General features: G+C 53.2%; 2 long non-coding RNA genes across 2 annotated transcripts in view; one reads left to right on the top strand and one right to left on the bottom strand.

Annotated features, from left to right (window-relative positions):
* The first annotated feature begins 1,521 nt into the window (after nucleotides 1-1,521).
* The window catches only part of LOC308060581, a 34,553-nt gene continuing 8,928 nt past the window's right edge, over nucleotides 1,522-27,146 (top strand). The window contains exon 1 of the long non-coding RNA XR_013926800.1: nucleotides 1,522-27,146. This exon is cut by the window's right edge and continues 1,074 nt beyond it. This is a non-coding gene — a long non-coding RNA (uncharacterized lncRNA).
* The window catches only part of LOC308060582, a 57,113-nt gene continuing 39,892 nt past the window's right edge, over nucleotides 9,926-27,146 (bottom strand). The window contains exon 2 of the long non-coding RNA XR_013926801.1: nucleotides 9,926-27,146. This exon is cut by the window's right edge and continues 25,203 nt beyond it. This is a non-coding gene — a long non-coding RNA (uncharacterized lncRNA).

The raw sequence follows: 27,146 nt of genomic DNA, 5'->3' as shown, positions 1-27,146 counted from the left end.
GGGAGGTTGCAGCGCTGGGCTGTGGTGGGGCAGGTGCATGCAGGCTGGCTGATAATTTATCGCCTTTGTTAGCTGTGGAGAGCAAGGCCCGATGACCGAGCAAGCATGCGAAGCCAGCAGAAAGCTGCGAGAGCTGGCTGCCCGGCGCAGGGTGTAAAGCTCCCCTTATGGAGCCCAGCGCTCTTGTTAAAACTTCATGGCTCGACTTCTCCTCGTCGGCCACTGCAGCCGAGTGTGCAGGCTGCTCGCAGGAGAGGCGTGGAGGGGTGGATCAGCAGCCGTGTCCTGCTGCAGAGCACCTGGGGTGGTGCCAACCCTGGGTACCAAATGGGTACCCCCACCCTGCATGGCTACTGACCCCCAAGTCTACCTTTGGTCCAGATGAAATTGGGAAACCCGCAGTGAACTAGAAAAGCGATGCTTTCCTGATTCCATAGAGAGCCTGGAACAGCTCGAGATGTGTGTTGTTTCAGCAGGGACCTCTGACTCCGTGTGCCGGCAACTGGGCATTTTCCCAAAGCACTGTGGTTGCAGCTACTGCTGTGCTGCAGAGGCACGTTACTCACGTAGATGTTGCAGCAGGATGCAGGTGGGCAGAGAGTCATAGCTAGTAGGTACCTGTCTGCTAACACACCCTGGCCACTGCTGTGCTTGGGAAGATGCCGGGAAGGGCATCTCTGAGCACTGGGAATCACTGAGTACAAAGCGACAGGGCATTACTAGAAGGCAACTTCTCCAATCAGGCATCTTCTGCAGCTGGGGAGATGTCAAAGCTTTAGTAGGGCTACTTAGTGGGAAACTGCATGGTGCTCATGGACCAGCCATTGAAGGTGCTGCACAAAACCTTCAAATCCAGTGCAACTGGAAAAGATGGTGAATCTCCCTCTGTGCCATTGTAAACGTGCCTTTATCATCAGTGACTTGCCCTCATAGATGCATGTCTTGGTCACGTATTTCCTGGCCACGTTTGTCTGTTCGACTTTTAAACACCTGCTTTCCCAAGGAGTGTTTTTCCCCTCTAGATAATATATGCGAGTTCATATTGTAGGAGTGAAGAGAAGCTTATACAGGCTGGCAGTGCAACTGGGTACTGGTGGGATGGCATGGGCTCACTGGAGGGATGTGGAGGAAGAAACCTGGGAAGCAGAAAGAGCTGTGGCATGGCAAAGTGCAAACAGAGAATAAATCTGTTATGTGATCTGGCAATGGGATAAAAGACAACGGTGGATGCTGATGGAAAAATCAGCCCCTTACTCTGGAAAACCTCAGGAGGGACCGGCTTGGTGGCCTCTGGGTACCACATTGCCCGGGCAAGACTGGAAGGAAAGGACTGAGGGAGAACCCAGCCTGGAGCGGTAGGTGAAGGGCTAGCTGAAGACAACCTGCAGAGGGGACACGAATGCCTGGGCTGCCATCCCACCCTGCTCCGTTATCTCAGGAGCAGACGGTCTGAGAGCTGCTGTGCTGCTCTGCACTGGTTCTTCCCACTGCCCCCCCCCCACCCCCCACCCCCCACCCCGCCGGGGTGTCTGTGTTCACATTTCAGCCCTTGTTTAGACCAGGAGATAGATCAGGATGGGGAAGTAAAACACTGTCACTGCTGAGCAGAAGGGGATGAAATCTAAGGGTTTTGTAAGGAACCGGACTTTTCCATCCTGCTTTATCTGAGGCTTCTGTGAATTGCAGTGCCCTAATCAATATTTTGACTAAGGGGAGCCTGGAAGGACAGGTTGTGCCTCCTTGCCACTGAGCTGTGAAGACACAACATGCAACATGCCCTTATTCCTCTTCAAGTCCTTGAATCAGTGCCCAGGTGGTCCCATTTCCACCTTCCCCACATTTCTAGGGGGAAAACTGAGCAGAACGCTCTCTTCATGTGATTCAAATTCCTGCCACTCTTTTTCACAGGATCAGAAAGGAGGGGGAGGCAGAAGCCCACAGCATAAATCCCTTGCAAGTCCCCTACCTGTCCCACTTTTAATTAAATGTTGCTAAATTATCCTCTGCATCAGCAACCTGGTGGCAGAGGCTGGCGCCTGGAGCAGCAGAGTGGAGATCCTCCGGCAGGGCACAAGGGGAACACGGGCTTTTTGTAATGTAGACCTCCCTTTAATTTCCTGAGTTTTCTGAATTCTTGTGCTGTCAGGTAATGCAGACAAGGGAACAAAATGAAGGTGAAAGGATGGCTTTATTGCACAGCCGGCACGTGGTTGGGAGTCACGGGCATCTCCTGGTGTGCTGGTGGTCTCCTGCATGGAGCTTTGTGATGCCGCTTGCTCTGCTGTCGCAGCCCAGCTTTGCACAGCTCTTGGAAATGGCTGGAGAAGGGGTTGCACCAGCACCCTGCAGGCAGGAGCAGGCGGGTGGCTGGGGTGTCTCTTCTGGTCCTCAACCTTGTGGGGTGGAGGGGGATCTCTGCTGGGCAGCTCCAGCATGGTCACCATGGCCTGGCCCACATGATGTCCACCCTGGCCAGCTGAGCCCCATGGCAGTTTAAGGATGGAGCCCACCATCCAGCTGGCTGCTCTGCCCTCCCTGTGCCCATCCCTGCTTCCTCCGGGGGGGCTATTTGGGGTGTTGCCGTGGGAGGCTCAGCAGATTCCCTGGGGCTGTGGCTCTCCAGGAAGCCAGATACCAAATCCTCTCCTCTTCCCAGACCCTCCCAGAGCCAGAGCCTTGCTTCAGCATCTGTTTATAACTCCTGGAGCTGGCCAGGCTGTTTGGTTTGGGATAAAGCGCAGTCTGGCAGGGCTCCTCCCTGCCACCACAGTGGCATGGGGCCACCTTATCTCCCATGACAGACCCTTTCCAAGAGCCCTGGGAGCTGGGCTGCCCTCGCTGGCCCCAGAAGGCGTATGCCCAGGGATGGGTGTGGGAGGAAGACAGCAACACCAGTCAGGTTTAATCATCCAGGATGTGCCAGGAGCTGGGTGGGATGGGCTGCGGTGGCAGGCAATGGCAGTGGAAGCAGGGAGATAGCCCCGGGCTGGATGCGCCGTGGGAACGTGTGTGGGGAGAGCTGGGGAGGAGAGCAGATGCTGGGTTTGCTGGGCACAGGGATTGTGTTTGAGAGACTGTTTGGAGATGGGCACCAAAGCTGCATCCCAGCACTCCAACATGTGCTCAGAGGCTCCCAAACATTTTGGGTGTGAGTGGCCAAGCAAGGCACTGGCCTGGCCGCTCACTGGTGTGAGAACCAGGTGCTGGGGCCACAAGGGGAACGGTTGCCATCATGAGGGTGGGATGCACATGGGGATATGGGATGCTCTGCCCCTTCCTTTGTTCTGCCCCATGGAGAGCATGGAATGGCTCTTCCCTGTGTGCCAGCAGCACCATCAGGAGTGTTCCTTCTCCAGGGCAGCCCAGGCACCAACAGGAGATGCTGAGGTCCAGGGGACAGTGCCAGCAGCACAACCAGGGGCTTCCCCTGACACAGGGATTTGAACTTCATGCCCAGCCTGAACTTCAAGCAGAAGGCTCTCCTGCCTGGGTAAAGCATACAGTGCTTTGCTGTGTGGCTGGAACAGGAGGATGGGCAAGCCAGGGAGAGCTGATGGGCACAGCTTTGCTCACTGACACAAATACCCTCCTCTGCCTCCCAGATGCAGTCAGAGCAGGAAGGTGGTGGCCTTACTGCCAGCACAGAAGCTGCTACTAAAGCTGTGGAGCCCCAGGTGGCTCCAGCCCCTCTCCGCGACCCTCGTAAGCTGGGTTACTGCACTCTCAGACCTGCAGCACAGGGCACATTCCCTGAGCACAACCTCCCACAGGCAACAGGCTATGAAATTCCCCCTTTTCCCAGGCAAAGGGGCAGTGGCTGCCTCCTGCTGCACTATCAGCACGGTGTGATAAAGGCAGCTTCCTGTCACTGGAGGCACTTGCTTTCATCTCTCACATGAGTTTATGGACAATATTAGCATGAAACAGCTTTTAACCCTAGACTTTCTGCTGCTGAGCTCCAGCTCTCATCTGGGCATAAGTCACCGGGCCAGTACCTGCGTGATTTAACATGCTTATGGGGAAAGCAGAGCCCAGGGTCAGCCTGGACCTCCTGGAGGAGGGCAAGAATCAACAGCATTCACTTGCAGGCAAGTCACAAAACCTGCCAACACCTTCGCTGACTCACCAAAATTGAAAAGTTTTCGAGGAGAGGGTTTGCTTTTCTGCATTTCTGATGGGAAGCAGGCAGAGGGCCAAAGGAGACATGCCCGAACCCTTCCAGCTGCCCACCTGAGGGCTGCCTGCCAGGACCTCTGCCTGGCTCCATCGTGGGGAACTTGGAGATTTCTGGGTCTGGCAATCATGGCAAAACCAATATTGACGTGTCCTGGTGCCCCAGGGAGGGGATCCGCTGCCTCTGCACAGCTTTCCTCACTCCCACACAGCTGCTAGCAGGCAGTTCAGGTGGCTCCCATGGGGCAGAAGCTGAAATGCCCATTTCTCCTGAGCTGGACAATGTCCATGCAGCATCACTGGGGCAGATTCAGCCCTGCTCTTGGTAATTCTCTCCTCTACAAAGCCTTGCAACCTGCCTTGCTCTTCAGAGTCACTGCCTTACTTGATCCATGAGATACTGTTCTTCCACACAGCCCCCAGGTTACACACTGGTGGAGCCCCCTTCATGTTGGAAGCACTGTAGAGAAGTATCCCCCAATGGAAAATCTTTCTTTGCAAACCTGGGAGACTTTTTTCTGATATAGCACATCTGAGCCCTCTGCAAACTCTTGGGGTGAGTCACCGGGCTTGTTTTGCAAATGCAAGATCTGAATTTGCTAAGACACGCAGAGGCTGGAGGCTCTGCTCGTTGGACATGGAGGTTCCTGCAAGGCTTGTCTGAAGGCACAGAGGCAGCTAGAAGATCTTTCTCTTTCAAAATCTGTAACCATCTGCAATTACACTATTCTGAGTCTCCTGTGCCTTATGTGCAATTTTTTCGTCCTAGGTTGGGGGCAAAACTTCTCTGTCCATGCAAAACACAGCACATGCGTGGCTGGTGACATGTCCCCTCACTGCACAACTGCTCCTTCTTTGAAGCTCGTGGCAAAAAAGGGGCAGAAAATGAAACAAACCCCAACATACCAAGCTTTATCTCCCACAAAGCAGCACTTTTAAATCAACCAGTCTGTTGAGGGGGTGTCCACAAGCAGCACCCCTGCTCCAGAGACCTTCTCCAACTGTTTGACATCCAGTCTACTGCCTGCCGTGGTGACTCATCTGCCCAAATGTAGATCTCTCCCGTGGAGGTGTTTGTATTCATACAGCTCCTTGCATGACAAGGTGTTGGTCTGGATGGCCTCCAGATGAAGCCATCCGTTACGTGTCAAAAAATAATTCTGCTGCTGAATAAACTCCACTGCAACCCCGGAGGAAGATTGCTGCCTATTTGCAAATGAAAGCCACGATAGCACAACACATGCTGAAGGTCCAGCATGAAGATACCTGGTTGTGCCAGGCTGGAGGAAAAAGGTCACAGCAGAAAGACCACAGCCAAAGAAGCACAGAAAGGTGGCTGGCGTAGGAGATGACATGATGTTGGGAGAGGTCTGAGTGGGCAACAAGGCATTTCTGCAGGATAACTTCTTCCTTCTTTCCTCTGCCAGACCTTTCCCAAATCACAGCTCAATGGGAGGCTGGTAGGAAAATCTGATTTGGTCTGGCTGAGAAACAGGAGCTCAGGACATCACATGGGGTGGGGAGAAAGAGATCAAGGCACAAAAAAACCATCCCTGAGCCTCCAAGGACAAACTGCTTTGGTGTGAATGAAGCTGCAGATGGCAGGAAAGGGAATGATGAATGATAGCCATGTGGAGTGACCACCTACACCAAAACCCAGGCTCTTGGTGGGGGGCACCAGGATCAACCCATCTTCTCCAAGCAGCCCAAGTGGTGGGAAAATGGATCAGGGCCTCAGACACATTGGAAGGTCTACAGTTGTGTCAAACAGGTCAGGCCAAGCAGGCTGGGAGCAAGGTCCTGTGGGGCCAGCAAGCATCAGCATCAGCTTCAGAGTAAGCAAAAGAGGCCAACACCTCATCAGGAAGGGGGTCTGAGTTCCTACTGGAGAGCTGGGAAGAAGGTGGGACCACAGCGCTGCAGGATGGCCCAGGAGCTCAGAGCAACCTGTTGGTGGAAAGAAGAGAGAAACTCCTGAACCATCATAACTGAAGCCATGCCTTGGGCCACCTGCAGCTGAAGAGGAAAAAACAGATGTGAAGTTGCACGGCTCCATCCCCAGCCCCTCAGCTGACTGCAGGGGCAGGGTTCAGGTTCACCAAGCACAGGCGCTGCGGCGTTGCACCGTGACAAAGCCAAGCAGCTATTGCACCACTGCCAGCCAAAAAATGGAGGCACCTTCTGCCTCTGGCCATGAGCTGGTTAATGACAGGCCATGCTATGCAGCAGTTCTGCTGGAGCAGGATGCGGGAAGGACCTCAGGAACACTGTGAAATGCTCACGGGGCTGTTCCGCAGCGCTCACATACTAAAGGTCAATGCTCCGTTTTGGGCTTTGACCAAGAGGTTCAGATGACATGCAGATGCTCTTTCTCCTACATCTCTGCCCAGGCACGAATCAAGTGGTAAAAGGTGAAAGAGGGGATGGAGAAATAAGCCCGGTGGGGTTCCAGGAGTGTTATTTCAACAGTCCCAAAAACACGAGACCAGCAGTACTTTGCAGAGATGGGACCATACGCTGGTCAGACCTCCCTTGTCAAGAAAGGCCTTCTCCAGGTCTTCCAACTCCAGCACAAGGTGCTTTTAGGACAGAAATTGGAAGCGGTAAAGGAAAAAAAATGCAGAGCATTAAGTCAAAGAAAGCTAAGAACCGAACCCAGGTCTGTAGACCCATCTCTCCTTGCCATCTCTGTCCCCTGGTGTTCAGTGACTTTGTGGCAGCCCCTCTCCGTGTCCCTAAGAAGTCTTGCTCTGTTGTCACCTCTGAGGCCATGGTGATCTCAGCTTTTCTTTCTTGGCTTTCTGCATCCCCAGCCTCCAGCATCTGCACATCGGGGCATTGATTCAAACACAAACATTTTTGCCTTCCCCAGTTTTCTGCAGCCCCTTCAGCACCTTCCACCGCTCCCACACCGTGTGTCCATCCATCAGCTTTCAGCCCATCCCTCACCACTGAGCTGAGGGGGATCTGGACACCAAACCCTGCCAGGGGCTTTACGAACTTCCGACTTCATAAACCTCTGAGTCATTCTGCTCCTGCCTGACATGTCCAGAGCATCACCTTCTTTCAGAGCTGTGGTAGGAGCCCCCCGGCATGGGCTGGGGTCCTGCTCCTCGCCAGCAGACAGAGACTGCTGCTGCGGTTGTTTTTTCGAGGGGGATGCTTTTTCTGATTTTCACTATTTATTTTGAAACTGCTCATGGCTGTTCCTGTATGTAAAACATTTGGAGACCTGCGCTTAAAATACCTGCAGGGACTCTCAGTGCAGCACAGCAGAGACTCAGCCTCGCAAGCCTTTACATCACCGTGGGACTATTTGTCGAGCTCTGTGCTGGAATGCTTAAAGGTGTTTCGGCAAGGCCAAGGCCAGGGCATGGGAACACAGGTCTTTACCAGGCTTTGCCTGTAATTACCTCCATGCCTGCCCTCCCCTGTCCCTGGCAAAGCAGAGAGAAGGGAGCTGTGCAGATGGCCAAGGAGAGAGGTGAAGGGGAGGAACCGAGCTCCAGCCCTGGGAAAAGCAGGATGCAGGGTAAAGGGCTTTGCAGACACTTGGCGTGTGATAAGACGTGGCACTGATGCACAAAAGCGGTCCCTGGTTATCCTCACAAGCCAAGCCCGGCAGAGAAGAGCTGGAAGAGGGGCTGGGAGAGCCCAGGGAGGACCAGGCACTGCTCAGCTGAGATGCTGAGCTCCCGCCGGTGACACTCTGCTCTCCAGATCTGCTGCCTCCCCAAACTGAGGTCATTAAAGATGTCAAAGAGCTGTTTTTAACAGGAGGGGGTGTTTGGCTCGACACCTGGCTCTGCTCCAAAGGGAATAAAATCACAAGCTCCCCGCCTGCGCCACGTGCAGCTGCAGTGCCCAGAGCCAGGGGCTGCGGGTCCAGCATTGCTGGTGCAGGGGTTTGGGAGGCTCAGGGCAGCCTCTGAATTTTGGCAGCCCCCTCAGGGTCCCCCTGGACCCAGGGTGATGCTGCAAGGTGGAAGGCAGCTGGAGGGTGCCCAGGTTTGGAGCCACGCTGTACCTCAGAGGGTCCGGGACCTGGGGGGTGCACCGGGCAGCACTTAAATGCAGGGGAGGGACCCTGGCGGGGCTGGGGGAGATGGGGAGGGTGGTGGGTGGCTGCTGGAGAAAGCAGGGCTGGGGTCATGGTGGAAAGCAGAGGGGAAGGCAAGCAGGAACGGACTCCATGGGAAGGGCAATTCCTCCTGCCCTGTGGCTCACCATGGCAGGACGTCAGGGTGCTGGTGGTGATCCTCGGTGGCCAAAGCCACCCGAGCTTGTGCTGGTGTCCCGGTGGGATGGAGACCTGCCCATGCTGGCAGCTTGACATGATGGACTCGGGGTGGTGGGCACAAGCCCTGGATGGGGAGACAGAAACCTTCTGGGGTGTGGAGTGGGTTTGCAGGGGAAAAGGAGCAGGGGACCTGGTGGGATGGGGCACAGGAACCGCTGGGGGACCCCAGACTGTTCCTTGCAGGGCTGGCTGGTGTGGGGAAGGGAGAGGGTGCAATGGAGGGGACAGGGACAGGCCAGCGGTTGGGGGGGCTGCCCTGCACCTGCAATAACAAGCTCTGGGCACAGGGCCTGACAGCGGGACTGGGGCCGAGCTGGAGTTACAGCCCCCCGGGGAGACCCTGGTGGCTTGGTGCCCGGGAAACACCTCCGAGCCAGCCCCCCCTCCACCCAGGAGCCGGGCACTCGGGGGGTCCGCCAGCCCCACGTCTGCCCGGCTGGGAGCTTCCCCCCTGCCCTGGCTGTGCCCATGCACCCGCTCTGCCGCACAGCCCCTGGACCCCCTCTCCCGCCCCCCTGGGGGACACTTGCTCCCAAAGCTCCTCTGCTTCCCTCTGTGTTTTAGGGACCCCACAGCTGGCTTTTGACCCTGGACACCCTACATATCCTATGTATCCCCCCTAGATCTCTCCATCAAAGGTAATGTCCTCTACCCACAGCTTTTCGCTGCCTACCCAAACATTTCCCCGCTATCCCACCCCGGCATGAGTTTTCCCCTGCTGCCCTCTCTGCCCCAAATCCTGATGTTGCTTGCTGCTCCTACGCCAGCTCACCAGACCATTGCTCCCACCATGGCCCTTTCAAAATCAACTCATCCTACACTTTTCCCCCCTCCGTGCTCCCTGGCTGATCTATCCCCAGAAATGCGGTAGCCAGGGAAGAGCTGCAGCAATGCTTTTCCCTCCCATTCTCACATGTGTGCTCACACCATGGAGGATGCTGAGAAAATCCCATCTCAGGCACTTTTTCCCTGGGCATGTTCCCAACTGGGTCCAGAGCTGGTCCTCACCATGGGGGTATGGCAATCATCCCTATCCTGCAGTCAAGGGGTCCCTCTCCCTTCCTCCTGCTTCTGGGCCTTCCCTAAGGAGTGGAGGGAGACGCACACCACCCCAAACCCTCCCAGCATCAGAGGAAGCCCCCAGACTCTTCTAAGTGAAGGGTATCGTGCAAACCCTTGGCCACGCCTTTAGCCTTTGCTGTGACCTTCCCCAAGGCAAGTTTATTTGGGTGCCTGTTGCCAGGGTTCAATCCAGCACCAGTGCTACCCAGCTGCTATGTGGGGAGCCCAAGTCATGCCCACCCCACACCCAAGGAGCTGTCTCTAGGGGTGGAGGCGCCCCTTGGTGTCTCCTGGCTCTTGCCATGCCATGATGCTGTGGTTGTTTACAGCAAAGCTTTAGGCATCCCTCCCTTTTGCAAGGGCCAGGCCAGGCAACTCCTTCCTCATAGCTGAAGGCTGTAACCACAAGGTTTTAATGTTTTCCCACTGGATGACATGAACGACATTCCTGGCAGTGTCACGGCCAGGTTCAACGGGATGAGGAGACTCCTCCTTCTGCCCAACCTGCACCTCAAATGTCCTCCGAGCTGAGGCACTCTTGGCAGAGGGACTGGAAGAGGATGGTGGAAGCTGGGTCTGAGTTTCCCACTTTTTGGCTACATGGGGTTTGGAATGGCCATTGTGCAGCCCTGCCACCGTGCTGAGCTGGAGGCTGGACCTGCTGATGGTAAAGCAGAGATGTTCCCTTCCTGGGTTGCTGCTGGCCTTTGGGAAGAGGGTACTTCACAGGTTGAGGGGCACCAAGCAAGCGTTAAGCACTGGAAGAAAGACTTGCCAGAAATCTTCAGCCAATGTCTTAGGGGGGACTGTGCAGGTTAGTCCTCTAGAAAGCTGTCCTAGAGGTAAGCTCCTTACTTGCCTTTTAGGCAGCCAGCTGCCTGCTTGGACTTTACCCGAATTTCCCCTGGTGTCTTAAGCCTTGGGAAGGGCACCGGGAGATGTGTGGAGCTTGGCTGCTCCTGGGCACTGGGTCTCGCTGTGGCTGGTGCTGCTCCCATCGGTCTCTAATCCACCTCTCCACGTGGGAGGGGATCCTTGAGCACTGCTGGAGGATTGCTGCGGTCACTGTGGGGTGGTGTGTAAAGGATGAAAATCCACCACAATGCTGTGCAGAGAGGCATGGACAGCACAACTTGTTTGGACAACTGCAGAGTTAGCAGAAAGACCTGCCTTGCCCCAAAAATCCTCTAACCCCAACCTGCAAGTTATTTACCTTATGAACGCAGACCCCAGCACCAGTAGGGGAACCCCCAAATGCACAGGGTGGCCCACCAAAAGCGAAGGAATTCCTGTTGCTTCACCCCCACCCCCATGACAGTGTGCTCCAGGCAAGATCCAGGGACTGTTTTTTATCTATCTCCCGCACCTATTCCCTCAAAAAGACACACAGTCTGGCTATTGCTTCTCCTGTAGTCAACTGCGGGTGATCCAAGAAGGAGGGAGTTAATGGGACTGAGGAGCTGGATCTCCCCAGTGGGACCTGGGAGCCTGGTCCAGCCGATTTACTTAGGTAAGGGTGGCCACAAAGTCCAGATCCTGCCCGAGCATGGAGGGCACCGAGTCAGAAAGCCAAGAAGGTCTAAGTCAGGAGCCACCTGCACTGCCTGGAAGTTGGGAGATGGAGCATGGCAAAGCTTCTGCTTCCCTGTGGAGGAGGACAAGCAAGGAGGAGAGGCTGGTGAATGTGAGGGCTGATGCACGCAGCGTGCAAGTGCCAAGAAGATGTGTCCTTGCCCTCCTCATGGCAGCTTGTCTTTGCCATGGGAGAAGCTGGATAGGTGATGAAGCTGGGGAGGGTCAGTCTGCCCAGGTCAGGGGTACCCCAGATGTGGCACTAACAGGGGGTGCTGCTCAGTGCTCCCCCCAGCATCCCTTCTTTCCTTTTCTTCCTCTTTTTGTCTTTGGGGTCCTGCTCTGTGTCTTGAGGCCATACTAAAGCCCCTTGAGTCTTGACACAGACTGGGGCTGCTGGCACCTCTGCTCCTGACCCACAGCCTTGCGGGCATGAGATCTCATCCAGAAAGGCTGAACATAGTTTGTCTGCCCAGTAACCTGGCAACTGCACTAATGCATGCGTGCTCATAAACCATCCCCCTGAACCCGAGCCAGCACCCACCGAGGACCGTATCCCCTTACACCAGAGACATGCTGTGCTCCCTGTGTTGCTGCTTCACCGTGGACCCTCCTGAAGGGCAAATCCTGCCCCACGTTCCCGTCTTCTTCCAGACATGTCCCCTCCTCACTCAGCTTCACGCTGCACTCCAAGTTCCAGCAAGATGCTCAGAGGTGGAGTAGGCTCTGCATCGACACCACCGAGGGGCATGTCCACCACGGGGAATGCCTACCCCAAACCCACCCACTTGAGGAGTGCATCTCAGCCTTAACCCCCAGCACTGCCTCACCCCTGCCTGCCTGGCTGTCGGGAGGAGAGGGGGCTGCCCCAAGAGAGTCGCTCCTGTGAGACATGCGCCCAGGTGTGATGCCTGCTCAGTAGGTGCGCAGAGCTGAGCTCCGCTGGGGTCGAAACCTCCCAGCCTTGTATTCAACCTCTTAGATTTATAGAAAAAATGTGGTTTCAGTGGCAGACAATGAGTCTGAGGATTTTAAGGCTGATTTGACTTTTCTGGAAGAGTCTAAATCTGGCACGTCAGATAAAATCTGCAGCCCTGGAGAGAATGGCTCATGCTCCCCACCCAGCATCTCCATGAGCTGGGCGGCATTCGGAGGGAGGCTTGGGGGCTGCGCTGGGGCAAGTCCCTCGAGGAGGATACGGGAGGAGTCATCTGGCTGTTTGAATTTGTGTCTTGCAGCTCCAGGGGTTTCCTGAGCCTGGAGGGCAGAGGGAGGGAGGTGAAAAGAGAGAGGTGGCTGATTTATAGCTTACCATCTTCTCTGATCTTGATCGCCCTTTGTCTTGGGAGTCTCTCTTATCCAGACATGGAGATGGGAGGAGGGGATCTGTTTCAGAGATTGCTGAACTCTGGGTGTTTGCCGTTTCCTGGAGACCTTTTGATGTTCCCTTTGCTTTAAAACATCTTCAACGTTAAGTTTCTCAGCCTCCCGCTGCACCTCGACTCTCAACATGGGGGCACGATCCATCATGACTTACCCAAACAATCTCCAGCAAGGCGAGACCTCCCCATCTCCAGGGCCGGCGAGGCAATCTGTCCCTGCGAGAGCCGGCAGCAGGGCTTCTGGGCACCCCACCACAAGACCACAGGCTGCTATGGGCTGTCCAGTGCTATGGACTTCGAACAGGATGAAACCCACCTCCCTGGGTGAGATATCGTGCCCTTAAGTGAGTCCTATAGATATTGCTAAAAGTTCGATTTAGGGCTCATTAAAGGAAGAAGTGCAGAAAAAACCTTTCTGGCCCTAATCTCCACCAGGCTGTGAAAGGTCTCCAGCTCAGAGACCATCTTCTCTCTTGTCCAGCATGTGCAACTTGTCAACTCTGGTAACGGACATCAGGTCTGTAATTAAAAGATCATCAAACAGTCCCTTTTCCGTAAATCCTCTCCCAGCACTGTCAGTTAATAAAATGGATTTCATTTAACTGGTGCCATTTTCCAGAAGAGACAGGCCAAAGAACAACATCGCCTGTAAAACAATCTTTTTTGTTCCGTGAAAGTAATTAGTTTTGCTTGGACTTAATGTGCTTGGGGGTTAATTATCCTAAAACTGCCCATGAACTCCCATCATGTGGGGATATTTCTGCTGGGCTGCCAGAGGTGCCAATTCTTGCAGCAAGGCTCTTTATGAGTCTTGATGATGCTCATTGTTTGCCTTGAGTTCTCAGCTTAGTGCTGTTGTGTGCTCACATGAAAATTTGCTTTCATAGCCTGTCCCCCAAGAAGTTTCCAGCCTCAACCTGAGAGCACCTGGGAGCAAAAGGCAAATAAGATTTACTTGTTTATTACCAGGTTAATCATGGCTTTTATGCCAAGGTTATAATTTTGCAGAGCCTTGAGTTATGATTTTTCAGGGCTGGGGCTGTCAGTGCCAGCCTGGCTGTACAACAGTCCTAGACAGCTTTTCTGGGTGACAGAGGAGGCCACAGAGGGAGACGGTCCCAGGCTTTGCAGCAACGTGCTTTGCACGGTCTGTGAAGGTGAGATCATGGTAAAGCTGCTGGAGGTTGAGCTTCAGCTCAGGAGGGGCTTTTTGGGTGGAAAAAGGTGAGAACTCCTGAACTTTCACCGCATGTTAAGATAGAAAAAAGCCGTTCAACTAAAATATCTCATAAACCGTTTTTCTTTCTATTCTTTTTTTTTTTTTTTTTTCTTTTGGTAAAGAAATGGCTATACACGGCCGTTCTACTTGTAACCCAGCCAAGAATAATTTGTGGCAGGAAAGTTTGAGCATTTGTAAAAATAAAATAAAAATTAAATAAAAAAAAAGAAATTGAAAGCACGTTAGAGTATTTTAGCATGAACCCAAACAGAGAGGTGGGTATTCGGAGGGCAGAACAGCCCCGATAGCACGACATTCTGCATTTCTGGCCATGTGTTGAAACGGAGAGGGTTTTTTTTCACGTGTTTGTTTTATTAATCACACTACAGAGCTCAGCACAGCACTTGCTGATTTTTGTCTTGTTAACATTTTTCTGTCCCACTGCCATTTGGTCTCCATTTGAGCTCTACACCTGCTTCCCACGTGAGAAATAGGAGCCTCACGCAGAGCAGGAGCAGAAAACCACCTCTTACCTCTGTCCTAGCAAATCTGAGTAACCGTTTACGTTTTGCCGTCCTATTGCACGGGTGCTTTTGACCCCAGGGCTGCACTGACTGAAGGAACTCAGTATGTGGTCCTTATTCACATGGGACAGGTCTTCTTCATGCAAGCACTTCCCATGGACACCAGGGACTCTGCCACAAGCGGATGCGTTGCAAACGGTGGAGCCACCTCACCAGGGCGAGTTGGGAAGGGAATGAACATCCCACCGCACTTTCCACAGCCCACCAAACCCCACAGATTTTTGCAATAAAGGGCCAGGGCCAAAATTTCACGGTGTCCAACAGGGAGTAGGGTAAGGGAGGGCAGCAGAGAGAGCCTGCTTTGCCTGCGGGATCATGGAGGAAAGCAGTGAGATGAACAGGTGGTGGCCAGAGAAGATAAACAGGAGTGTCTCCACACGGAGCAATTTGCTCCACAGGATGTTGCTGAAGCTGAAGAAGAGTTAAACAAGATTCCAGCCTGGGCTGGACATTTGCATGGCTAACAAGAATATCCAGAATTATAACAGTTAATACTGACACCCTGCTCGGAAGGGATATCAGATCCGTGGCCCCAGGGCAAACACGGACTGTAACAGATTAGGGAGAGGCCAGACTTGGGGGGTGGGGATGGATTAGCTGACACCTGCCTGATGTGGGGGCTCGCACCTTTCCTGAGCGCTGGACCTTAACCCCTCCAGCGGGCAGCCCATCTCCCACCAGAGACTGCTGATTCATCAGGATGGAAATATTCCCCGGAGATCCGTTGCTGCGGATGAAATCCTAATGGAAAACTGCCCAGTTTCCTGCCAGCATACCCTTGGCAGCCCGCCTGACCAGCTGGTAGCAAGAGGAGAACATGGGAGCCCGGCTCCCGAGACGTTAAACTCTCTCGACTCCCGTGCAGACCGCTGGCTGAGGGATGGCGGGCTCCCAGCTGGTGGACCACAGCGTGGTGGTGGCTCCCAGCCTCCCAGCTTGAGCCCACCAGCTGGGGGAAAAGGGGAGCCACGGGCCAGACTGCTCCGCCTTTTGCAAAGGCTGCTTCTGGGTTTTCAGCGTGCATTGACCCCCCCCAAAACCAATCTCCAGTCACCAAAAAGCATTGACAGGGCTTCACGGTTCTCCTGTCTGCTGCCTGACCTTGCTCATCCACTCCTCCATTCATATCAAATCCCTCTTCTTCCCATCTCTTCCCATTGTCTGGGTGACCAGATGTCTTCCACGGGTGCAGGAGATCCTGGTGGGCTCCTTGCAGGCTCTCCACTAGGCAGAGCTGCTGCGTGCCCAGCTTTGCTATGTATGGGACAGAAGAAGCTGGGATGGGTGTCGCAGGGTGTGACAGCCCCAAATCCAGGTCCCTGTCTCCCACACCAGTAGTGACACAACAGCATGGGGACAGGGTGCCCCTTGCAGGGTCCCTCTTTCATCTTTCTCCCAGGGCATGGATAAACAGGGCAGGAACATGGGGGTCTCCACAGATGCCACGGTATGAGCCCACCCTCAGCCTGACTCTTCAAGTCCTGTCTGCGGGTGGCTGGAAATGTCGGGGTTTTTTTCCTTGCTTCAAATATCTACTCGCTTTTGCTAAAGCAATCCTGAAATAGAAAATTCTGCCAGAGTTTCCCTCCCCGGGAAGGTCACCTGTGTCCTGGCCGTGACAAAGCTCCCAACAGCCCACGCCATCCCTCAGATAAGCCGCCTCTCAGAGGAGAGGTTCAAGAGTGACGGAAAACACTCGGGAGATGAAATCCTTGGGGATGGATGCTGCGCTGGGATGTGGCACTCCTGGAAGGGTACACAGTGCCATCTAGCCGCGCTGGTCCGAAGTACAGAGCTCTCTGCAGGTACCTCCCCCCCCCCAGCCCCCTGCACCCCCCCCCCCCCCCCCCCCAAGGGAGCCTTGCCACCCCTTTGCCGTCACTTGGCATCCTTGGGAGATGGCCATGGCCAGCACCTTACCCACGGGTGGGGGCATGAGCTGATTTGACACCTGCACTTTTTTCTAGCCTACCGTGGGGTTCCTAGCTAAGGTTCACCTGGCTGAAACGGTGATGTTTTGGGGGAAAACTGGGACTTGAGTTGACTGGTCCCATTGCTTCATGGTCCCCTTCAGGGTGGTGGCTACGTGTCCTGGTGTCTCCCTTCGGTTTGGTGCTCGTGTGCTGGGAGACCTAAGCTGTCAGTGTTTCTGCACCCGAGGCGTGGGAGAAGCACGGAGAGCTGCTTGTTGTGGCTCCAGGCATTTCCCAAATAATTTCTTCTGGTCCTGGACATGATTTCCCTTCTTCTCCACCTGGTAGATCTCAGTGCCAGCCTTGGCATTCAAATCTGGAGAAAGATGCGAGATGCTCGGACAGCTGGAGAGCCGGAGGTGGCTTTAGACTCCATCTAGCAATTCCTTGAGCTCCTCTGTTCCAGCACAGCCATGCTCACAAACACCTACGTCTGGTCAAGGGCTGTGTCCTCCAGTTGGTTTTAGTCTGGGTCTCCTTTGATGCTCTGGCATTGCACCTGCGAGGAAACTGGGGGTCTTGCTGGGGCTGAGTGTTGGTTCTTGGTGCCCACAGAGGGCAGGTCCTGTCTCCTGGACGTTTCACATCTGGAGTTGACAAGGCTTAGACTGTGCTGTTCACCATCCGCCTCTGCTTTCTTCCCTTCTACCATTTCTCCTTCCCTCACCAGAAGATGGGATGGAGAGAGAAATGTGCCATGCACCTACCCTCCCATCTAGCACGGATGGGTGATTTAAGACCTGATCTAGGTGGACTAGGATGTCACTAGGAAATCTGTCCTTTGTCAAGCCCTGGCACAGCTCCTGGATGCCTGACACCTTCAGCTGAGCCTCCTTCCAGCTGCCAGCATCAACCAGGAATACCCCAGGCCTTGCTGCTGGGCACCTCATGGCTTTGTACTCCTCTCTGCCTCTGATCCTTTCCAACTTAACCTGATTTTCTGGCCCTTCCCAAACCCCAATGCTGAGAGCATGGGCCTTTATTGCCATGCAATGTCAACTCCATTCATTTGAACCTCACCTCACCCTGCTTTTTTATTCTGGTCCCTTGCAATCAGCTGCTTCTCCTGCCTACTGCTCCATTACTGTGCAGAGCAAGCTTGTATAAAGCTGGGAAGACTTCTTCTTGAGCATCGTGTCTATTCCCCTTTGATGGGTAGCGCCTGTGGTTGAAAACGCCCTAAGATGCCCTTCACTAGCTAAGATCCCATCCCCACGAACTGTAGAAGGAGAGTGGACAGGATCTTTGGGAAGACCAGTTCCTTGGGTCTTCTCTAGTGATGTGTGAACCAAAATCTTTACGATGCTCATAACTTGGCAAAAGTCGTGGCAGCACTGAGGTACACGCACACAGGCACACTCTTTAAGCAAAGACCAAATGTTATTTCTCCTTGTCCCAACCCTTCCAGCTTTGGTTTCCCCTGCAGGCAATCCAGCCCCAAACAGTACCTGAGGCTGGGATTAATTGAATCATCTGTAGGCGATTCTGTAGGTATCCCAGATATCTATAGGAGACACAGTTGTGTAGGCACTTTCTAGAGTGTCACTTAATGCCAAGAAACTTGGTCCTACCTGCAGCGCTTGCCTCAGGATGATGTGATTTTTCCCCTAGAAGCCCCTATTTCTCTCCAGTGACTATAAAGGCAGGCAGCTCTGTAGCTGGCTGAGATGGAAAATAGCCCAGCAGTTAAAATCTGGTGAAATGTAAGTAACTGAAAACTGTGTTTTATAATAGGAAACACTGCCTTAACACCAGAGCTTGCTGTGAGACCCACCTGTGACAGTGCAGGAATGGAGGAGGCAGAGCCAGGTCTCGGTTACATCCTGCCTCCCGGGTATTTTTGTGCAGGGCTGGGTGTTCAGCTGCGGTTTTACATTGATTCCCCATGTGCCCTGAAGGTGCCGGTGTGATTTTGGAGGATGGATGTGTCCTACCTCTGGCGAGCATCTCTTTGGCCGCAGGGAGATATCCTTGGGATGAGGGGTCCCGTTCCTCACAGGTGCCTGGGCAGGGGTGGAACTGGGTTGCACAAATGCATCCCACTGCTGAGCGGGAGAAAAAGAAAAATGGGAGAACACTGGAGAAAATGAGTTTTGTCCAGAGCTCTTTTGCATTAACGTTAAGAAAACCCATCAACAACAGCAGATGGAAATATGACAAAACTGGAAAGTTTTCATCCAAAAAGTGACATTTTCTGGAAGCTTGGAAAAGCCTTAAAACCTGAGAACGAAGCTGTGGCTGCACTCACAGCTCTATCAGGCGTAATGTTGCCAGCCTGGGTGATAGTATTGCTAGTGTCTCTAAACTTACCATTTTCCTTAAATCTCTGGCTGCTGGAGGCAAATAAAACCCATCTATTAAAGAATCATGACTTTTAAGCCAGTGTCATGATTCTGGATGTTTTAAAGATGGTCAAATCATTCCACATCCTTGACTGGCAATGCCGCAGATGCCAGAATATAGCTGGGAACTCACACAGACCCCCGAGCATGAGCACACGTGGGTGCTGGTGGGTGCTGAGGTGCTGCCAGTGCCCAGGATTTCAGGCAGTAGTTGTTTCCCTAATAACCTGAGATGCTGGAGTCTTGTGGATACCTACAACCCTCGGCATTCATTTCCAATAAAACTCCTTTTCTAATCCTCCCAGTTGCAGAGGAAAAAAGTTGACAGACTGTTTTGAAAGCAGCTTAAGCACCCCGAAGCAGAAAGCCTATAAACCAAATTAACAAATGTATTATTTAAACAAGATTGCAAGCGCCTTAAGCCAACTCCACGCTATTTTGAAGTCTAACTGTGCTCTGTGCCTAGCTTGGCTATGGTTGGGGTGGGAGGTGATGTGAGAGAAGGAAAAGCTATCATCTGCTCTGTAGCTTAACTCTGTTTCTGTTGTTCCTTAAAAAGCAACCTCTGGGGCACCTTTTGAAAGGGCTTTGCAAGAGTGAGAGCTAAGTGCATGCTTGGGAAGGGCAGGGGAATTTTAATTTGGGTACATTGTGAAATGCACAAGGAGAAGGGCTGGATGGACAGGTTCCCTGGTGCAATGCAAACCCCAAAGGAACTAAATGGGACCAAGCAGGTCCTCTGGCTTCTCTGAGGCTCTATATTCATGTCCAGCATCTCGTGCTCTGTGTCTTGGCCTGACATCAGGGCAGGGATGCTCACTGGCTCTGAACTGACAGCGCATGCTATAATAGCTGTTTAGAAAAGATTCGGAATGTCTTACTGGAACTCCACCACTGCTTCTGGGAGGCTTTTGGCTCTAAGGCTCCAGTTGTAGCTGCAGACATGAAGGTCAAGAGGAGGTCAGGTTAAAAATACAGGCTACAAGTGCAGAGCCCAGACAAGCTCCATCTGATGCTCCTGGTGCCTTGGCTGCTTGGCTGCACCCAGAGCCTTCACCTTGCACAAACACACCATGAGTACACAGGACTGCCATCACTGTTGGCGTTGCCATGCTCTAAGGGTAAAAGGAAGGCAAAGTTTGTAGAAAGAACCCATCTTGTTCATTAGGCTGATTGCGATAGGCAGTCCTGTGCACTATATGCAATTCCTGTATGCACAGGACCACAGGATCAGGCTGGAACGAACCTCAGGAGGTCTCTGGTTCAAAGTCTTGCTCAAAGCAGTCTCACTGGCCAGCTTAGTCAGAGCTTTGTTCAATCTGGTCTTGAAACCCTTCAAGGACAGAGATTTCTCAGCCTCTCTGAATGATGTGCTCTGCTGCGGGACTGTGCTTAGGGGTAAGAGAGGCTGAAACCTCTGTTAAGGAACACATCACACAGCCAGGCATGCACAGACATATATGTCCACGCACACAAACATATACACACAGGGGCAGGGAGCTGCTGACATTCACTGTGCTCCTCTTCTGAGATAAACACTTGCATTACTTGAGCTAAAAAGCAACAAGCCTCGGCAGCAAGACCCCCACGTTCAGCCAGTTTGGCCCTGAGGAGACCTCTCAGCACCTCCAGACCAGACCTTTGTGTCCCCGGCCCCAGCAGCACCCCACAGTCACATCTGTGTGATGGGTGGAAACTCAAAGAAGAAGAAAAGAAGGTGACAGGCTCAGCAGGAGAGCAGCCCTGGGAGCTGTTGTGGCCACAGCACAAGAAGATCGGCCATGCTGAGGTGCTGGGGGGCTGGTGGGGGCAGGACATCCAGAACAGCCAAACCTTGAGGAGGAATTGGTGTAACACCCTCCTGAGTTCTATGGGCTGGAAAGGCTGAGTGCAGGGGAGCGGGGCTGAGTCCGGTGTCCCCATCCCATACCCCTCTGCCCCTTTAGATCCGTGCCTGGATGCTGTTCCTTCACACTGGGTCATTCCTTAGGGCTCAGAGTCTGGAGAAAGGCTTCAGCCAGCGGCAGCTGATGCCAACAGCAGGTCAAGGGCTTGTAGAGATGGACCTGACAAGAGGCACCCTCGGAGAAGGTGTGACTCAGTGTGCGACTGTCTGCCTGCCCGTATCCCTGTTTGGAGAGGATTGGAGAGGGAGCTATAAAATGCATTTTCAAGTGCAAATTCCAGGTACTTTGGGAGACAAATGGACATTTCTTTCAAGACTCAGACAAGGAAAAAACCCCATGGAAGTCCAGGCATATCTCCCCGGCGGTCTCTCGGACTCTGGCATGGCTTGCAGTACCCTCAGATGGTTTTCAGAGCCAGGCTTTCATTCCCTGACTGACAGCAGCGCTGGTTTAACTGGAATGCTCTTAAGCTGCTTGGCATAAGCAGCCATCCAGCCTGGGAAATTACACCAAGACAGGGAAAGTTTGTCAGAGGCCACAACAGTTATAACTACAGGCTTCCCTAATTCTGCTGCCTCTAATAAGCCTAGAAACAGGCTTCTCCTTGCAAAATCAGGACATGAAAGTCATTAAGTGTCTCCTAGCAGGCTGATTGCTGTGAAGGGTCTTTGGGCTCCTACAAAGGACAAAACCGAGTGGACTCAGAGGCTGCTTTGGCCGAGCAGGACCTTGCCCTCCGAATAAGTGCAGGAGGGGAAGGTCAGACTAAGGCAGGTGGTGCTGGATACTGGAGTGGTGCAGAATGGTTTGCGAATGAGGAATTCACAGGTTGATGGTGGCAAAGATCAATGAATGCATCATCAAAGAGGAGCTGATCCATAAAACAAGCTGCCACCACTCAGCGGAGAGGTTGTGCTGCGACCTCCCAAAGAGACAGTGATAAATGGAGCAGCCATCCCGCTGGTCCGTGTTATCAACAACAAATGCTCTGACCCTCTCTGCTTTTGGCCGAGAGGTGCTGGCATATCGGAGAACCCTCTCATGGCCATAACGGAGTGATGGTGGTTTACACTGGCTAAGACCCACACTTCCCACACGGTTGATATATGGAGTGGAAAGGGAAGCTGGTCCCCCGTGTGAACTCCTGACTCTAGTTGGCTGGGAAAAAGCTTCTGAGAACCGTTTCAAGGAGAACAAGGTTGACAGACATAATAAGCAGAGTGGGAGGATGGAGGTGTGGGGCATATGGGAGAGGAGACCTTCCACAGGTCCTCATTTGAGCCCAGCCACACGTGAATGGGGGCTGGCAGGAGAAGGGTGCCTGATGGGGAGCGATGCACAGCGGCTGAGATAAGATGTCCACAGACACTCACGATTCAGCTGCGAGGGACCGTTGCACAAGTGCATGAAGGAGTCTGAAGGAGGCCACCGTAGTGCCACAGGCTCCTTCAGAACCCCCAGACTTCTCAACTGACCAATGTCATGCCCACTCCTGCAGGGTACAGAGGAAAGGGTTAACGTTTCCTAAAACCCTGTTGTGTTGGGAAGGCAACAGAAAATTTGAAAGCAGGTCAGTACCTCAGCTGCTTCTGAATTCTCATTAATTTGCGTTCCCCTCTCATTTATTAATGGGCTGACTCACACTGTATTTGCTTTCCCTTTGCTGCAATTTGCAAAATTCTTTCTTATTCCCAGTAGCCCTCTTGGCAGTGTTATTTTTCTCTGTTTTTCCCTGGCCTTTATCATTTCCTTGCAGGTCTTAGCTGAGTTTGCATATTCTTGCTCAGCTCCCCTAGCTATTTCTTTTCAGCCTTTTTGTTTTCATCTTCAGGCCTCCTAAGGCATCCCTCGGGGCTACCTCAGTCCCTCTGGGAGCAGCTGGGAATATTCGGCTATCCACCATGCCCATGAAGGAGATTTTAATAGCTCCCTTGGCCCTCCATTCCCTTTTTCCTTCTAGTCCCATGTGGGGACTCAGATGGCTTCCCAAAGGCTTAGAAGCTCCCAGGGTTTGGAGCAACCTGGATTTCCAGAGAGGCAACAACAGATCCCAGTAGCCAGCAAGTCCTGTGGAGATGCCGGTCTGCTCTTCGCTGCTGTCTGCTCCCAAATACTGTGTGGGTCAGTTATTGCTGTGGACAGACTGTTTTTTTAATTCTGCTGTGCTCCAGCCAACGCTGACCATCTTGCTTTGCCTTGTGGTGGAGCCAAATCTTCTCCAACCCAGGAGTCGGGCAGCCTGGTCCAGATGGTCCAGGACTGTGGTCCCCTCAACATTGCGCATCCTTTGCTCCCCTCATTTGGCTCAGTCCCGGTGTCTGTACCCACAGAGAGCAAGATCTGACGGTGTGAGCCCATCGTGGGGGGCACCATTTGGCTACATGAGCCCACCATGAGGGTCTGTGTGGCTGTACGAGCCCTTTGGGGCTCTACACAGTTGTTTTCCCAGATGCTGGGGACTGCAGCGTGCCCGGCGAGGATTCACCATTCGGTGAGGCAAATGGGGTGAGAGGGGTGTTTTTGGGGGTGCCAGCTTTGCCAAGGCTTCCCGGGTGCTCCCCCCGGTCCTTCCCCAAATTTGCCCACAAGAGGGAGGCAGCGACTTGCGGTGTCTGCTCCCACGCTGCATGGGTGTCGCGGGGTCCCAGCCACGATGCTCGGGCTGCGTGGGGACCCCCGGGCTGCGTGGGGGCCATACTCACCCTGCACCACACACATGCATCGCCCGAGCCCAGGCACCTGGGTGGGGGGTGAGGGCTCATCCCCAGCACATCTTGCCCTGTGTGGGAAGAGCCAAGGGAGAGCATCATCTTGCCTTGTTGGCTTTTTTTTGGTGTGTGTGTGTCAAGAAGTGGAAGGATGGTGGTGGTGGTTGTTTTTTTGACTTGAGTGAGAATTCTGTCCTCTGCCAGGGCTGGGTGAGATGTGTCGTAGAGCTATGTCTATTAGCAGAAGACTGCTCCTTTCCCTCTGACACAGGCAGAAGACGGGAGCTGGAGCGTACTGTCCTTGCCATCCCTTTCCTGTACCTCTCCAAACCATCATCACGGAGCAAAGAATCCCAAAGGGAAAGGCTGAAGGACTCCCCAGTAAATGTACCAAGCTGTTCCTTGGAAACTGATGCCTTCCCATGGACCTGAGGAAGGCAGGAAAGTCCTGTAGGTACAGGGACTCTACTCAGTGGTCCCAGATCCAAGGTGGTATCCCTGTTTCCAAGTGCTCCGGGGGTCCAACTCCAGAGACAGCTTTGCCAAGACCTTTCCCACGCTGGGGACCTGTTGAGGTAGTGTGAGCTCTGGACAACCCAGGTGGATGGGAGGTCAGCCTTTGTTCTGATACCAACATAATGGGTTCATCACACATCATTTACTCAATGCTGCCTGGATGACTTCAAATATAAGCATGCCCCTTAGGGAAGTTCAAAAGAAGTTGATAGCAGACAAGGCTTTCTGTCCCAGACCCTGAATCTTTCCATCGCTCCAGAGACCCCCTCCTCTTTGGGCTGGACTAATGTGGTTGTGATGCCCTCCTGGCTACCAGGGGCAGAGTTGAGGACTGAAGGTGCTGTAAGATGGACCATCCCAGATGATGCCTCCTTGCAGGCAGTGGGCTCTGGGGTCACCCACCCCCAATAAGTGGTTTGTTCTTTCATGCAAAGTGGCCTCGCTCCAGCAAGGGCATGGACGCTGCTTGCCACAGAGAGCTGTAACTTCAACAAAGGCTTCCTTTCTCCGAACCGTGACACAATGGTTGGAGTTAAATAAATCTGCCGCGCACAAAGCAAACTGCGTTAAACAGCGTCCTCTCCCACTCTAGCTGGATAAAAGCTGGACACTTTGGAAAATGTTTAAAAACCATTTTTCACTCCCTTGTGTTCACTCTTCCCTCCTCTTGCATCCTCATTGCACTCGCTCATTCAGGAGCCTGCACAAGGACCTGAATTTCTAATAGGGACCAAAAAAAAAAAAAAAAAAAAAAGCAGAAGGGGAATAAACCCAGTGTTAAAACCCATTCAGAGTTTCTATTATTTGGGACGAAAAGGGGAAGGTCCCTTGCGGGTCACTTTTAAATGTGTCTGTCTAGAGGCGAAGAGATTCAAAGTGCATTTATCATCCTCCTTATTCACCCTCTCTGTTGTCCGCAGCAACCCGTTTTTTTTTTTTTCCTGCTTCGTGATGCAGTGATTGCTCCAAAACCCAGCTGGGTTCAGCCATCGTGCGAGGAAGGAGGGCTCTCCTCTGCCTCACACATCATCAGCACGGCTGTGAGCAGTGTTGGTGGTGACATGCAAGGTGGAAGGGGCCCAGGATGACTTGTCCCAAACCTCAGCTGGGCTACGGGGCAGCAAAACCCAGGCTGCGGTGGGAGCAGCCAGCTGGAACCTTTTACGCGTAGTAATTCACCAAAAATGGGGTTTCAGCAGGACCAAAAGGAGTTGGAAGTTCAGGTTTCAGTCGTTTGGATGTATGTGAAAGTGTCAGCGTAGTCCTGCTAGATGTTTCCAAGGTAAAATGTCTCATTTCAGAAGTGCCAGAGTATTTCATTAGACAGCCTTGAAACAAAACTCTTTCCCTATTTTCATAGGACGTTTTTATTTAAAGGCTGACCCAAAGCAGGAGAATATGAGGCTAAGCAAAAACATTGGGTATCCCAAAGGAAAGGGTTCCTTTTGGGTCAAGGGGACAAACGACTCCGAAGAAACTTCTTGCGATGGTTTTGCTCCCTGGCCTTGGTCCCCAGCCTCAGGGACATGGACATGGACACGGGCAGAACATGGGCAGAAAGAACTGGTGTGGCAGATCGGCAGGGTCACGGCAACCTGCAGGGCTGGGAGGACGGTGGGGAATAGCAAAGAGGGAGCCATGGGAACGGGTGTGGATGGGGGAGAGGAAAGGTAAGGGCAGCATGTGGGTGATGGCGAGGGAGGAGAAGTCTCGTCTTTCAGTGGTGCAAAGGAGGGCACTGCGGGAGGGAAAGAGGCAAAGCCCAAAGCAAAACCAGCTGAGGCTTGAGTTGGAAGAAGGGTTGGATGCTTTGGGGTTTCCTCCCTCTTACCCTGGGGTGGGGGTGTTGCAGGGAAAAGGACCCCATGGCCCATCCAGGTGTGAGGCCTGTGAAGCTTGTTGAGCTTCGCCGAGGTTCAGAAGAGGAGTTCAGCGTGGGGCAGCCTGCAGAGGTGGTAGAACAGCCAGGCTGTGTGACCCAGAGCCTGGGGAGCACAGTGGCCGTGTCTCCTGTGGGACCCACATGGGTCAGTGGGACGGAGAAGGAGCCATGGGTTGCTCTCTTTCTATGGCTCAGCATCTCCAAGTCCTAGTACCCTCCAGGACACTGATGTGGGAGGGGGGTTCCCTCCTCTTTGGCACAGCTGGCTGGTGGCTGCTTGGCCATCTTCCCTTTTGCCCCACTGGGGCATGTCTTACCCCCATGGCATCCCTTCGCAGCCTTGTGTCCTGTCACACACTGTCCGAGGCTACTCTTCTCACCGAGGCCAACGTTGTCACCTGTTAGTCAACACACTGTTACCTCAGCTCCGGGTCCAGGCTGGTGCCTTTTAGGTCCCCCCATGTCTTTCCAAACAGGTGGCTATGAATTAATGAGGTCTAGGCATAGTTAGAGAGCTAAAAATATCTTCTGAGAAGATGAATTTTAATCAGGAGGCTCTAATGAGCACAAGATGAAATCAGGAATGAGAATGATGGTCCCCCAATGGATCTTCATTAACAATTTAAATGACTGAGGTCTTAATTAAAGGGCTCAGGACTTAGCTGAGGGATTACAAGATTGCCCAGGGGGAGAAATCAAACAACTTCAAAACCCCTTTTTTATTGAAGGTAACGAGCTTTTAAATTAGATTTGGGGAAAAAAAAAAAAAAAAAAAGAACAGGGCCTTGCTGTTTTATCTGGCTTCTTCACTCATTTAAACGATGCTCAGATCTTGCAATGTGCAACCTTGGCCCGACAGCCCCCGTCATGTGCCAGTCCCCACACTGCTCCTGTCACTGCCTCACCTCAGTGTCCCACTGACCACTGGCCTTTGGCCATGGACAGCACGAGGGTATCCGTGTTCCCCTTAGGGAATCCCCCAGGGACACCTGAGCTCAGGGGAGATGTCTGCAAGGAGACACTGAGACGGGCCTGATCTCCCATCAGCTTTACGACTTTCCCCTCTTGCTTAGCTGCTCTGAAATATTTTTCCTACAGAGAAATACTGCATATGTTCAGCTTGAGTTTGGGTTGTGTTTTGGGATATACAAACCCAGATTTCTGGGGATAATTGTAGTATTATACTCGACCCCAGGCCCGTTGCCTATGGCACACATGCCTCCAGGCAGCGGTCCTCCCTCCTGGACAAATACCTCTGTGACACCTAACCCAGAAATTGTCCTTCTTCCTGGGATGGAGTGACCCTCTTGTCTCTATTCCTACCTGCCACCAACAGCTCCACTTGGTCCTGGCAGCCCGTTGTGTGGGTGGCTCTCCTGAGGCTGAATTACCTGGGGTTCAGGGTGATGCCCGACAGCTGGTGATGGGAATCCACCACGGTGACCTCTGTTAATGCCAGGATCTGCCTGAGCCTGCTGCCTCATTGTCACACCTAGTGGGAACAGGGAGGGAGGGGGTGCTCAGAG

The sequence above is a fragment of the Falco punctatus genome, assembly GCF_963210335.1.
Source record: "Falco punctatus genome assembly, chromosome: 3".
Classification (NCBI taxonomy): Eukaryota; Metazoa; Chordata; class Aves; order Falconiformes; family Falconidae; genus Falco; species Falco punctatus.
This window is presented reverse-complemented; position numbering and strand designations above follow the sequence as displayed.